Genomic DNA, 14,237 nt, shown 5'->3' on the forward strand with positions numbered 1-14,237 from the left:
TAGTTAGATAGCACTAAAAACTTGTGATTGGGTGAATGAATGAGTTGTGCAAAGCGCTTTGAGTGCTCAGAGTACAAAAGTGCTGTATGAGAACCAGTCCTTATGTTTAGTTTCTTGCCAACAATGTGAGCATTAGTTATATTTTCTTACCTATGCTATATCTCAAATTGCATCCATCAGTAAAAATGAGTCAGTGGTTTGTACACTTGTACTTGCATGAATTTTAAAGAGTGTTGTGCAGTTTTTGGAAATAAACTATAATGAAATTTTTTTTTCTGCAGTAAAGACAACAACACAACAGTACCCCATACATGTAATGTCAGTACCTTAGAAAAAAAGAATAAAGGGGAAAAAAGCCATCACTGGCATCAGTGCCGATGATGGCCTAACGATTGAAGACTGATTAGAAACTAGTTGCTGATTGGTTATGATCACTGAGAAGTGTGAAAAGTGTACAACGAAATACTTAAAACAGTCACATTTAACTGTTTACTTCCGGTCTTCGGTGCCTTTCAAGGACCCAGTCTAAGCAGACCAGGTAGGCCAAGTCCTGTGAAGGATGGATTTTGACCCAGAGCCCACACAGCAACACAGGGACAATATGCTTGTATTTAAGTTGTGTAAACTGAAAAATATTCAAGGCTTCAGGGACTCTTCTTGTTGTTTCTCTTCTCTCTATGCAAACACCAGTTGTTTAGCAACAGTGAAGCTTTTACCCCAACAAAATAATTTGCTGCCATCTGGTGGTTGGCATCTATATATATTATCTATCTATCTATCTATCCATCTATCTATCTAACTAACTAATGAATGACATTTAAATTGGCACATCAAAGGGTCTCATTGACAGCACAGAGATAAATCAGATGTCTTACTCGTGAGGAGCAAACTCAACCTAATTTAACAGTTGAAAAGGGTCAACTTTCTTTATAACGTGACTTTATGTGCTACAGCTTGAGACCCATTGAGTCTGGGTTATCTTGTGAGGCACTTCTGTGTAACCGGAAATCCAGAGAGTGTGAATGTCAGATTATATTAGAGACCTTCTTCGTCCTCCGTAACTCCATTGAATAAACTATTATTATGCACTTTTTGTCCAGAAGCTGCTGTGCAAGCAGTTGACTCCGAGAACATTTGTTTGTCAGCACACACTGTGCGGTACAAGATATGTGGGTTTGTGTGAGTAACTGGTCATTTGAAGAAGAAGAAGAAAGTGTACTTTATTGGTCCCCGTGGGGAAAATCCCTCTCTGTATTTAACCCATTCACTCAGTGAAGCAGTGGGCAGCCACTGGGCGCCCGGGGAGCAGTGTGTAGGGACGGTACCTTGCTCAGGGGTACCTCAGGGTAGCTGTTCAGGGGAATCGAACCCCCGACCTTCCGATCATGGGGCCACCACTCTACCTACTGAGCTATCCCTGCCCATTTGTTTGTGCAAACTGCTTGGTGGATTTTCCCCTGCAGCCACACAACACAGTCTAGTTTGTACCTGAATTTTGTCTTTTTATTTTTTTTAATCTAAATAAATAAATAAAGTAGTAAAGTCTGCTTTACTACTGTTTACCTGTTTTAACTTGGACCCCTCTGAAATGCACTTCAAGACAATCAAATTAAGAATAAACAGTCACTGTAACAGCACGGTGGCACCGTGGTTAGCACTGTTACCGCACAGCATGAAGGTCCTGAGTTTGATTCCGGGGTCTTTCTGTGTGGAGTTTGCATGAATCGAGCAAAGCCGCCACTCCCGCACTAACTGTAACCCAGTCAATTCTTGTTATGCTGTTTTGTGGATCACAAGGTTTAAAACTACTTATAAACACACACACACACACACACACAAAGTAACTCCACCACAGTGCCTATTTCGGGTCACTTTTGCCGGTCCAAGCCCGGATAAAGGAGCAGGGTTGGAGTTGTGACATTAAAAAAACAATGATTGCTAAAAGAAATTTAATTTGTAGTTCTAAATAAATTCTAACTGCATTTAAGACGTGCTTTGCTCACTTTATGTCTCGTTCCACGTTGTTATTTCTCTCTTCAACAAGGTAGGTTACAATTACATTAGCATGACCAATTATGCAAATTAGGCGATGACTTTTAGAACAGCCAATAGCAATTTTCCTTACTGAGGAGTTGGCAACACTGCCCTAAGCAGAAGCGAATGGACAGTCTCTGTAACCTAGAAGCATTTATTCACCTCTTCAAAATTTTATTATAGGCCAACTATAAATAAAAATGTATTTGCTTTATTTTAGTTTTGTGATATGAGTTCTTTTACACAATGCTTTAATTTCTCTTATTTATTCATTATTACATGTTAGTCTTTGTTTTGTTTCTGTTTCTTTTGTCTTGGTTGTTGTATTGCTGATAATGTTTACACTCCGTGCTTACTGTCCCTTGTGGTCCACCGTAGTGGCAACGGGGAGTGTTTGCTGTCACGAAAGTGGGTGTGTTTTATGTTGAAATGGACGAGCGGCAATAAAGATAATGGTGGCTCACGAAGCAGATTATGAACACGTTATTCATAAGTTTGAGACAGAATATTACATGGTGTCAGAGTAAATCGAACTAAACGCCCACCGACAGAGCGAAATGGATTCGTCGGGAGTTCCTGCACTACGGATGGACTGGGATTCAGCCAATCTTCCCGATGCCTGGCGGAGGTCCGTGCAACATGTGAAGCTAATGTTTAGCGGCCCGCTAAGCGGCAAGCCCGAGGAGACCCAGTGCAGCTATCTTCTTCTGTGGGTAGGAGAAAGAGGCAGGGACATTTATAACACATGGCAGCTGTCTGATGAAGAAGCTAAAAAGCTGACCACATATCTCGACAGGTTTGAACAGTACCTCATGCCGAAAACGAACACCATTTTCGCCAGATACAAGTTTAATGAAAGACTCCAAGGTGAAGGGGAGTCATTTGAGCACTTTGTGACCGAGTTAAAGTTACTCGTCAAGCAGTGTGGCTACGTTAACAGTGATGAAATGGTCCGAGACAGGATTGTCTTTGCAACCAGTTTACCACAAGTCAGAGAAAAGCTGCTGAGCCAAGGGTCAGATTTGACTCTAGAAAAAGCCATAGACATTGCACGCTCCTATGAGATCGCACGAGAGCAATTGAAAGCCATGGTTGACCCACACACAAGCCTGCAGGGAGCAGCGCCCGCGCATGCAGTATCCGCTAAGCGCCAGAGTACGCAGCAAAAAGATAGGAGGGCACCTCATTATAATAAGATGGGAAAAGTGTGTGGAAGATGTGCACGAGCACACAGCCAGAAGGAGTGTCCTGCAAAAGGGAAGAGGTGCAAAAAGTGCAATAAAATGAACCACTTTGCCAAAGCATGCCGTTCACAAGCACCACACCAACCCAACCCAGTGTACTCTATTAACCCTGACACTCCAAGCGATGAAGCGGAGCTATTCATAGATTCCATAACAAAGTGCAACGAAGGGGAGGCCGATGAACAGGCTTACGCCGACGTAGAAGTAGGCTCACTGCATCACACCGTGAGTTTTAAGCTTGACACAGGAGCCACTGCTAACGTCATCCCTGCACGATTGTTTAAGAAGTGTTTTAAGCAGGTTAGCTTGGCACCGCCCACACGCACACTATCTGGCTATGGAGGAGAAAAACTCAACATCAAGGGCACATGCCAGTTGAAGTGCAGGTGGAAAGGCATTCACAAGATGCTGACATTTGACATAGTAGACACTGCAGCACCCCCCATCCTAGGGTTGAGAGCATGCCTGGATCTAAACCTAGTCAAGCTGGTCATGTCAGTACAGATCACAAATGTCATGGAGGAGTTTGCCAATGTGTTCGAGGGCATAGGGAAATTCCCAGGAGAATGCGACTTACACATTGACCCAGACGCCATGCCCGTTGTGTGCCCCCCCCCGGAGGATCCCTTTCACACTGCGGGAACGACTGAAACGGGAGTTGGATGACATGGAGAAAAACGGCATAATCATCAAAGTAAAAGAACCCACAGAATGGGTAAACGGACTGGTGGTCGCAGAGAAGCGTACTGGGAAGCTCAGAGTATGCCTCGATCCTCGCGAATTAAACAAAGCCATCAAAAGACCTCATTACCCGCTTCCAACATTGGATGACATCACACCAAAGCTGGCAGGAGCACAGTACTTCAGTGTCATGGATGCTCGCTCAGGCTATTGGGCCATCCAACTAACCACCAAGTCATCGCTCCTCACCACCTTCAACACGACCTTTGGCAGGTACCGTTTTCTGCGCCTTCCTTTTGGGATAATATCAGCACAGGACATTTTCCAAAGGAAAATCGATGAGACGTATGAAGGGCTCAATGGAGTGGCAGCCATCGTGGATGACATCCTCGTGTTTGGCAGGACAAAGGAGGAACACGACGAGAACCTCCGTGCCATGCTTGAGCGCACACGGGAGCGAGGAGTACGTCTCAATCCAGAGAAATGTGTCATAGGCGCCACAGAAGTGAGCTACTTTGGACACAAACTCACCCGGGAGGGCATCCAGCCAGACCCAAAGAAACTGCAGGCCATAAAGGACATGCCACCTCCTGAGAATAAGAATGAGCTTGAGACAATCCTTGGAATGGCGAACTACCTGTCCAGATTCGCACCACGACTATCAGAGGTGAACGCACCGCTGCGTCAGCTGCTCAAACAAGACTCAGAGTTCATCTGGGATCAGACCCACGACAGAGTCTTCCAGCAAATGAAAGATCTCATAACCAGAGAACCAGGCCCCATACTGGCATACTACGACACGACCAAGGAGCTACGGCTACAGGTAGATGCATCAAAGTATGGTTTGGGAGCTGTGTTAATGCAGGACGGACATCCAATAGCATATGCTTCAAAGACACTGACCCTAACAGAAGTCAACTATGCACAGATCGAAAAAGAGCTCTTTGCAGTGCTGTTTGGATGCAAGCGTTTCCACACGTACATATACGGCAGGAGAGTCATCGTAGAGTCGGACCACAAGCCGTTGGAGCACATACTGAAGAAACCAATCTCTGTAGCCCCTGCTCGTCTGCAGCGCATGCTGTTACAGCTGCAGAGATACGACATAGAGATCGTGCACCGGCCCGGAAAAGACATACCTGTGGCCGACACACTGTCCAGGAAACCATTGCCCGACCAAGACAGCACGCTGAGTGAAGGCATGGAGGACCAGATCCACTCGGTGATAAACAGCCTCCCAGTAAGTGACAAAAAACTCTCAGAGATACAGGCTGCAACAGGATGCGACCCGCAGCTCACCCTGCTGAAGCAAACTGTGCAGGATGGCTGGCCTGAAGACAGAAAAAAATGCCCCAAAACCCTTTTGGACTTCTGGACTTTCAGAGATGAAATTTCACACTCCCATGGCATCATCTTCAAAGGTGACAAAATTATAGTGCCAACAGCCCTAAGAAACAACATGCTGGAGAGAATCCACACTGGGCACATGGGGATTGAGAGGAGTAAGCAGAGAGCAAGGGACGCCCTCTTCTGGCCAGGCATGGGCAAGGACATAGCTGCCACGGTGGAAAACTGTTCCATATGTCAGGAGAGGCGCGCGGCGAATCCCAAAGAACCTCTCATCCCACACCAGATCCCTGAGAGGCCATGGCAGGCAGTGGCCTCAGATCTCTTCACATGGCGTGGACGGGACTACTTGGTAGTTGTGGACTACTACAGCCGCTACTTTGAGGTCGAAAGGCTATTCTCTACCACTGCAGGGTCCGTCATCAAAAAGCTCAAGGCCATATTCGCCAGACATGGTATACCAGAGACGCTTATCTCAGATAACGGCCCACAATACAGCTCTCGAGAGTTCAAGGATTTTGCAGTCACATGGGACTTTGTCCACACGACCTCAAGTCCTTTGTACCCGCAAAGCAACGGCCTTGCCGAAAGAACAGTCAAGACGGCCAAATCAGTTCTGGATAAAGCTCATGCTCAGGGAGTAGATCCCTACCTGTCCCTATTGGAGCAAAGGAACACGCCAGTCGACAGCTTCAGGTCACCCGCGCAGCTCCTCATGAGTCGACGTCTACGCTCAGTGCTTCCTGTTACCGGATGCCACCTGGTACCTCGCATCATAAGCCCGACGGTTGTGCAAAAAACACGGATGGAAAGACAAGAGCATCAGAGGCGTTACTACAATCGCAGCGCCACACCACTACCGAGGCTGCAGCAGGGGGACCACATTCGCTTTCAGCACGAGTCCGGAGCCTGGAAACCGGCTGTCATCATCCGACCTGCAGAGACTGCCCGCTCTTTCGTGATCCGCACTGGCGAGGGACAGACTATACGGCGTAACCGACGGCACCTGAGAGGCGCCAAGGCGTCACCGGCACCTTCAGCACCAACATCCGATCTGGTAACCCAGCCAGATAGTGCGGCTCAACAACAAGCAGAGCCCCTGTCACTATCTAGAGACACTACAACACCAACCATGGACACTAGCCCTGCACTGACCACCAGATCAGGACGAGTGGTCAAACCGAGGGTTATTCTTGACCTGTGATGTAAAGGGTGTAGGCGGATCGCTGCCCTAACAAAAAACAAAAAGGAAACATGTCAAATGTCCATGTACTAATGAGTGCATATCCCACATCGCATTGTTGTTGTTAGTTTAGGCCGCAGTAATTTTACACATGGCAATGTTGAAAAACTGTTCCTTATCCTCAGGTTCGGGATGTTCTATTTTGAAATGTATACCAGCTGTGTCACTGGTGGGCATCTAAAAAAAAAGGGAGATGTTGTATTGCTGATAATGTTTACACTCCGTGCTTACTGTCCCTTGTGGTCCACCGTAGTGGCAACGGGGAGTGTTTGCTGTCACGAAAGTGGGTGTGTTTTATGTTGAAATGGACGAGCGGCAATAAAGATAATGGTGGCTCACGAAGCAGATTATGAACACGTTATTCATAAGTTTGAGACAGAATATTACATTGGTTACATAACAGTCATGGCTAAGCTAACATAGCTAAGCTAAGTCATGGCTAAGCTACGCTGTGAGAGGGTCTGTTTAAAAGTAAAAAGCACAACATCTGATGGGAAAGCCAAGGCACTGCCTGTGTTAAAAGTACACAGTGAGCTTTTCTTCACCAAAAATTCTCATCTTTTAAACCTGAAAACACAGTGAATATAAATTAAGATCATAAAATGACAAAAACACAAGGGACATAAACCCATCTTACAGCGTGAAAGCTGTGATTCCTGTTGTTTTAGTTCATATCTCCACCCTTCCTGCTTCCTTCTCTGACTGTAGACTGAATGTGCTTGTTACATTTATTCACCTAAGTTTCTGTGAGAAAGTTTGTTTTTCACCTTACAAAGTTCTACTTGAAAATAAAGTAATTCAGTCTGTCGTTCTAAACTCAGTTCATATCTGTCAGTTTATTAACTGCATCATTAAAATGTCAGCACCTGGTCATGAACTCTGAATTAACTTCATTCACAGGTAATGTTAGTCTATTGGAACTTTTTAAGTGTGTTTTTAAACATGTTTGTCCAAAGAAAGGTCAGCAGCCTCTAAGTCAGCTAACATGTCATCAGTTTGTCCTTTGACTTTATTATGAAATAAAGTCTCATTTGTAGCAACAGTCTCTAGAATGATACCTGCAACTTTTGTGCAAGGTGTCATTCTAGAGACTGTTGCTACAAATGAGACTTTATTATGAAATAAACAGTGCGGATTATTAACACTGAGCAGGGCAGGGAACATGAGGCAGGGAAAACGCTGGTGTTGGACTGATTTTATGGGAATCCTCGTTTCCCCACTTTGCTGATCCACAGTGGGAGCTAAACTGGAATTTTGCATACCTTGTGCTAAGCTAGCCTTTATATTTAATACTCTTGAAGACCTCAGATATGTATTTTCTCATCACACCAACAGGATTTCTAAATGTTGGGCTGTTCCTTTACCTGGCAGGAAAGCTGACCGTGCTACATTCAAAATGCCTTTCCTTCCATTTTACTTGACAATTTATAATCTGAAAATAAGTGAGCTTAAAAACTTTACGAAGCACAAACACTAGAACACGTTAGACGAGCTCATGTTATGTACACGTCAGCTTTGTATTTAATTTCACTGTATAAAGCTTTTCATCATGCTGTGTTCTTGAACTGTCACCATGCCTCACTGTTAGCTGTGTTATGAAATAAAGTCTCATTTGTAGCAACGGTCTCTAGAATGATACCTGCAACTTTTGTGCAAGGTGTCACTGCTGTTATCTTGCTGTTTTGTACCTCATTCTTGTAGAGACACAAGAAATCAAAATCTGCAAGCATACGTAAAAGATAGGAAGACGAGTTGGGAAAAAGTGAAACTGAAGCTACCTTCATTACACAAAGACTTTAAAGAATTCAGTAAAATGGCAGGAATGACATGGTGTAATCAGGTGGATTAAATGCATAAATAAAGATTCCAGAGTTTGATGTGACTCATGTTTCCTCTGTTTGTGTTTGATCTGCTGTCCTGAACTCAAACAATGGAAAACACCAGCCTCAAACTCTGAGTCACCTGCAGAACAGGTACAGATGTTCTGGCCTCTGGATTTTCATGTCAGTTTGTGGAAACTCTTAATGTGGTTGAGCAAGTTTTACACAAGATGCTGCTGCAGGTTTAAAAAAGAAGCTTTACTCCAGGGCTCCTAAACATCAGCAGCTCAAATACAGGATTCAGTTTGTGTTGCAAGAATTCAACAACAACACAATGAAATTGAAAAAAAAAGAAAAAAGAAATCCAGCACTACCAAGCTGAAACATTTAAAGCTTCATTCATCTTTGTTTTTGGGTTATTTTAAATCTTTACATTTTTAGGTACTAAAAAAACATTTTTTGCTCATTTGTTTTCAGTTGGGGTGATATGAAAATGAAATGCATGTTCAAAAATGTGCTCTTTACATTAGCTGTATTTTTAATGCCATGGTTCGGATCATTTTGATCAGTATTTTCAGGTTCTTGTGTTTTGGTATTATTCTGTGTTATTATTTATGTTCTGATTCTCTAGTTGTGCTGTTTTGATAATTATTATTATCCTATGTTTCAGTTTAATTCTGGTTAAGAGTTTAGTCCTTAGGTTTTGTTCTTGTCCCCTCGTGTTCAGTGTCACGTCTGTGCCTGTCGTGTTTCCTGTTTTACTTTGAAACACTGACATGAGACGCTCCTGTCAGTTTTGCTTCCCTTGTCCCGTTAAGTCTGATTTTTCCCAGCTGTGTTTCCCTCCTGTCTCCCATTCCCTGATTGCTCCGGTGTGTATTTACGCCGTGTGTTGTGTCCTCTTCATGCTGTGTGTTTGTCTCGTGCTCCTGTTAGTTTCCTAGTGTTTCGTTTCACGTTTGAGGTTTTGGTTTGTTTGTGTGTTTATTGTCCTCGAGCGTTTTTCTAGCAATAAAAGCTGTGTTTTGAGTTTAAGTCCCATCTTTGAGAGTCCTGCATTTGGGTCCAATCCTGCCTGCTGCACATCACAACATGAATTTCAATAAATTTGATGTGTCTTCAGGATTTTAGGCTCAGTTCTTGGTTTCCACCAGTTCTGTAAGCATCATTTTCACCATCTCAGCGCTGGTTTTATGTCCATTCAACCCGTTCTCACTCCCAAAGTGTAACATTTTATGCTACGTGACAAATCTTTGGTATGCTAAGCTTTCAGCCAAACAACACATCCTGTATTAGGAGTTTGGAAAAATTAGGAAACATGAGAACAGCTGGGAGCATCAATCTATTGGATTCTATCCACAACCCGACGCGTATCATAGGAACGCGGAAGGTCAGCTTTCGCATTCCTGAGGAACGCCTCGGGATGTAACAAATCGTCGGTCTACTACACGGTCGGAGTGAGAACAACCTCGTCCATTGGAGCTGGTATTTCATGGTTATTACTTATCACCTCTGTTAGCAGCCCTGCACTGTATTCTGCTAGTATTGTGCTTCCCAGTACACATACAAAATGTGTTACTTAACAGTGTAAGAGAAAGTTTTCAAAGAATCCACCATGCTGGCTCTGGAGCAGACAACCAAAGAAAGGTGTCTCAAATCATCTGTGATGTGTCTTATCCACTTTGTGCTATTTCCAGCTATTTATCTGGAAACAGCTGGAAACACTGAGCCTGAATGTCTTAAGGTTTTCAGTGTCTCCAGAGTGACTCGCCTTTACTATTTTAATTTTAGTAACGCTCCCAAACCCAAACTGGGGAAAACGGGAAAATCTGCAGTATTCTGGGCTTTAACAGGCTTTTCCATGGTGATGGTGACAATATTTCTAGATGTTGTATGCGATTAACGCTGCTGGTGGTCACAGATGAGTCACGATGTGCCCCGTAAACCTGAGTCTGGTCCGAGTTTCCTCTGATAAAACTATAATGAGGCCGGTAAGTGTGAGCTTGCTTTTCTTTTGCTGGTGCCAGACATCTCGGGATATTCCTCTTGGAAAGGATTGAAATGCTTATAAAAGATCCAATTTCAGAGGGCAGACTTGGGTTAGGATGACCTCTTCTACTTATTTTTATCTTCTGTGAAAGTTTACATGAAGCGGGCACAAAGACAGCTTTTGTTGTTGTTTGGATTTGAAACTAAAATACACTGAAACTAAAATTCTATTGGGTCAAATTTGAACTATATTGAGATTAGGATTAGTATCAGGGGCCTGGGAATGCATCATGTTTTCATGTAGGTCCTCAGAAAGGTAGAAGGACAGACCTCTGCCTGGGCTCAGTGTTCATCAGTCAGCAGCAGTTCAACACAAACACATCTGTTATGGTTTAGTGTTTATTATCATTGTACAGGGCTATTCTATTCAAACACATCTGTTATGTTGATATTGGTCTGTCTAATACCACACACACACACACACACACACACACACACACACACACACACACACACACACACACACACACACTATCCTCTGACATTGATGCCGGGAAGTCTCTTTTTCCTCTTATCGCTGCCTTGTGTTTCGTTTGTGGACACATCACAGAGATGCTCTCTGATTTGTCCCCCAGAGGCTGGATCCCCAGCAGCCAATCAGTTTTCTCCGGGGCTGTGGTGCGCTGCATCGCGTGAGGGGGGCATGATAACCGGGAAGAGTCTGGAGGATGTGAGCATCACCTCCTTCTGGTTGTTTCCGGGAAGCATGCACGCTTGTGTGTGTGCGTGCGTGTGTGTGTGTGTATACATGTGTGTACATACCCGGCATCTCAGTGTGTTAGTCTCTCAGGCTTGTCTTTTCTTGACGTGAAACTGACAGTTTGGATACACTCACACACTTCAGTCCACTGATCTTATGTGGTTATGTGAATGAGCAGCAGCAGTTATTCTCCATTAAATGTTTTATGTCTTTCTAAAAAAGAAGATTCAAAGAACTGTAACTGTGAAATCACAAATTATTACAGCCAAAAACTGCAGTTCCTCTTAAGTCCACTTGAGTCTAACCACAGAAGTGAGACAATTCACACATCGTTCGATGCTAGAAGGCCCAGTATTTGTGAAAAAACGTTTTTGGTCTTCCTGTGAAGAGGTCCTCTGATTGTTGGGATTTGGTGCTATATAAAGAAAACTGAAATGAATCGACAATAATAGATTTTTATTTTATTTTTTTTAATCAGGTTATTATCGGCTGTTGTTTGCTGCTAGTTGTCTGCTCGGCTTCAGCTCAGTTAATTTTTCTTTTTTACAGCCAGCGTCTTCAGAAGCAGTTTAACAGGCAAATGATTGTCATGTCTTAAATTGTACCACCAGCAGATCCCAGAAGTCTATTCTTCAGTTATTATGAGTGAAATTGCAGTATTTTGTTTGTGTATACTTACCACATGTTTGTATCTGAGTGATGCAACCACACTATTGATGTAACTCACTATCCGAGCTAGTGCTCCTCCTGTGTGAACTGGTCATTTGTGCTTGTTTGAATAACTGCTTGAATAACTTCATTAGATATGCTTTCTACTCTGTAACTTTCATTACTGTGAGGCAAAACATGAGGATTTCTTGTGGCAGGAGACTTGAGGTCTTCCTGCAGATGGCGCTGATGGTTCAGTAACGACAGCTGGTCGCTACAATGAGCTAGCAAAATCTGCTAATTCATGTTTTGACCAGCAGAGGGGGCACTGACACCAGGTATCAGCTGCTTTATCAGCTGCAGGTTGTTATGAACAAAACCAAAATCAACATGAGTCACACACAGACAGACAGAGGGACAGACAGTTTAGTCTGTCCTGACTCACATGTCTGCTTCACTGACCACCTCACCGTCTGGAAAGATCAGACTCTGTCTCCTCTCTTATGTTGAACGAAACATCAGTTCTCCCAAAAATAGCTCAAAACGTGTTGTGTTTCCTTCACGGTTGAACGTGACTCACAGTTTTTACTCACACTGAGCTTTTTTGGGACTCCCAGTCTGTTTTCAGACAAAGAGTCACATAATTATTGCGTGTTTCGAAATGCATGTGAAAACTTTTACTGATTTTCCAGCCGCTTAAGGTGACTAAGATCTGCTGCTGACTGTTACTGATTCAGTTTTTTAAAAGGCGGCAGCAAAACATATTTGCAAAGAAGCTCATAAACATTTTCTGCTTGTAAGAGGAAGCTTTGGCAGTTTGTTGCTGAGGTTTAAAAACAAAACACAACAACAAGGCGAACAAAGAAAAAACATTTCATTTGGAGAAAACAATAAATGCATTAAAAACAAATAAAAACAGAATGCTACATGTTTGTATTATCAGATGAAGACATGTGAAGCTCACAGTAAACAGACTGGCAGCAGGCCAGCTCTGGGCTGGGTGTGCTGAGTCATGTTGTTGAGTCATGTTGTTGAGCTGCTCTCCTCTTCTTCTTCTTCTTGTCCTTATTACTGGAATCAGTCATCAGCTTTTATCACATTTTCCACTTTCATACAGTTTTCTGGATTTTGTCATGTCTGTTTTTCACCCGTTTCTTTGTCTCAGCATGTTTTGCTGCTGCTGTTCTGCAGTCGATCTGCACTTTGGTGGATCATGATTTTACCATCTGTGTTTTCTGCGCTGTTAGCAGCAGACAGGACGATGACTTCAGTGCGTTCGGCACGAGCGCGTGCAACTGAAAAATGACTTGTCAGCTTCACGTGAAATTCACTCACGCTGCCCGGCAGAGTGAACTCTGATGGTTCTGTTGATGCTTTCTGCAGAAATCCAGTAAAGTCCTTAATGACAGAGCAAACATAGAAGCTTCGTGCCAACAAAATACTGATGTTTGTGAAGAACGTAGCCTGTGTGAAGCTGAGCAAGAGAGTATGAATAAGAATAAAATGCGTGTCACAGTCAACAGCATACCTGAGATCACAGTTTAAGACACATCACTATTTACAATACAAATAACACAAATGATGTGTCTAAAACATCTGACATTATCCTCATGGGAATTGTGAACACGGATGAGAAAATATCCCCTGTGAATATGTTCAGCTATGGGAAAAACCTGTGCAAACAAGAAAACTTCACATAACTGTTCCGCAAACGTGTTAATTACTCCAACTGAGACGACAGCTTCCGCTGCACAAATCAGATGGTAACTCATAGGACATGTGCACACAAAACAGTAACATAGACAAACAATGTATGCACAGCAAACCTTGGCCTAGTGTGCAAACGTTGTGTACCCCTGCATATACACAGCATGCTTGAATGCCCAGAATCAGCTCAAATAGTCTATCCTGAGTCTGGGTGCTGACAGGGAACCAGATCTTGTGCACATTTTGGTCACTGCATGTGGTGCACTGTGCTGTAAGTAACCAAATCTGGCTGATACTTCAGCGTGCAAACGGGGGCAGCCAGGAATCAAACCACCCGCCTTCTAATTAGAAGACGATTTGTAGATGATCCACTTATCCAACTAGGTGTGGCACAATAAAAAAGTTTAGAAAGTTTACCCCCCTACACACACACACACACACACACACACACACACACACACACACACACACACACACACACACACACACACACACACACACACTTAGTTAGGTGTTGCTATCCTTGTGGGGACATCTCATTGCTGCTTACCCTAACATAACATAACCTAATTGTAACCCTGACACTAAACCACATTTTGAGTGTGAAAAATGCCTTCAAACTCGTGGGGACCTGGAGTTTGGTCTCCACCAGTATAGTAAATTTCAGATCTTAGTCTCCACCACACACACACTTGCTTGTGTTGTTGCTGCTGCAATGCTCGTTTCATTTTTGACCTCCCGTTGCTGAGACAGTTGCGATTTCC

This window comes from Aulonocara sp. 'chitande type north' Nkhata Bay, linkage group LG15, assembly GCF_057382095.1.
Source record: "Aulonocara sp. 'chitande type north' Nkhata Bay isolate Kocher_YH1m ecotype deep benthic linkage group LG15, A_spYH_male_GT1.1, whole genome shotgun sequence".
Classification (NCBI taxonomy): domain Eukaryota; kingdom Metazoa; phylum Chordata; class Actinopteri; order Cichliformes; family Cichlidae; genus Aulonocara; species Aulonocara sp. 'chitande type north' Nkhata Bay.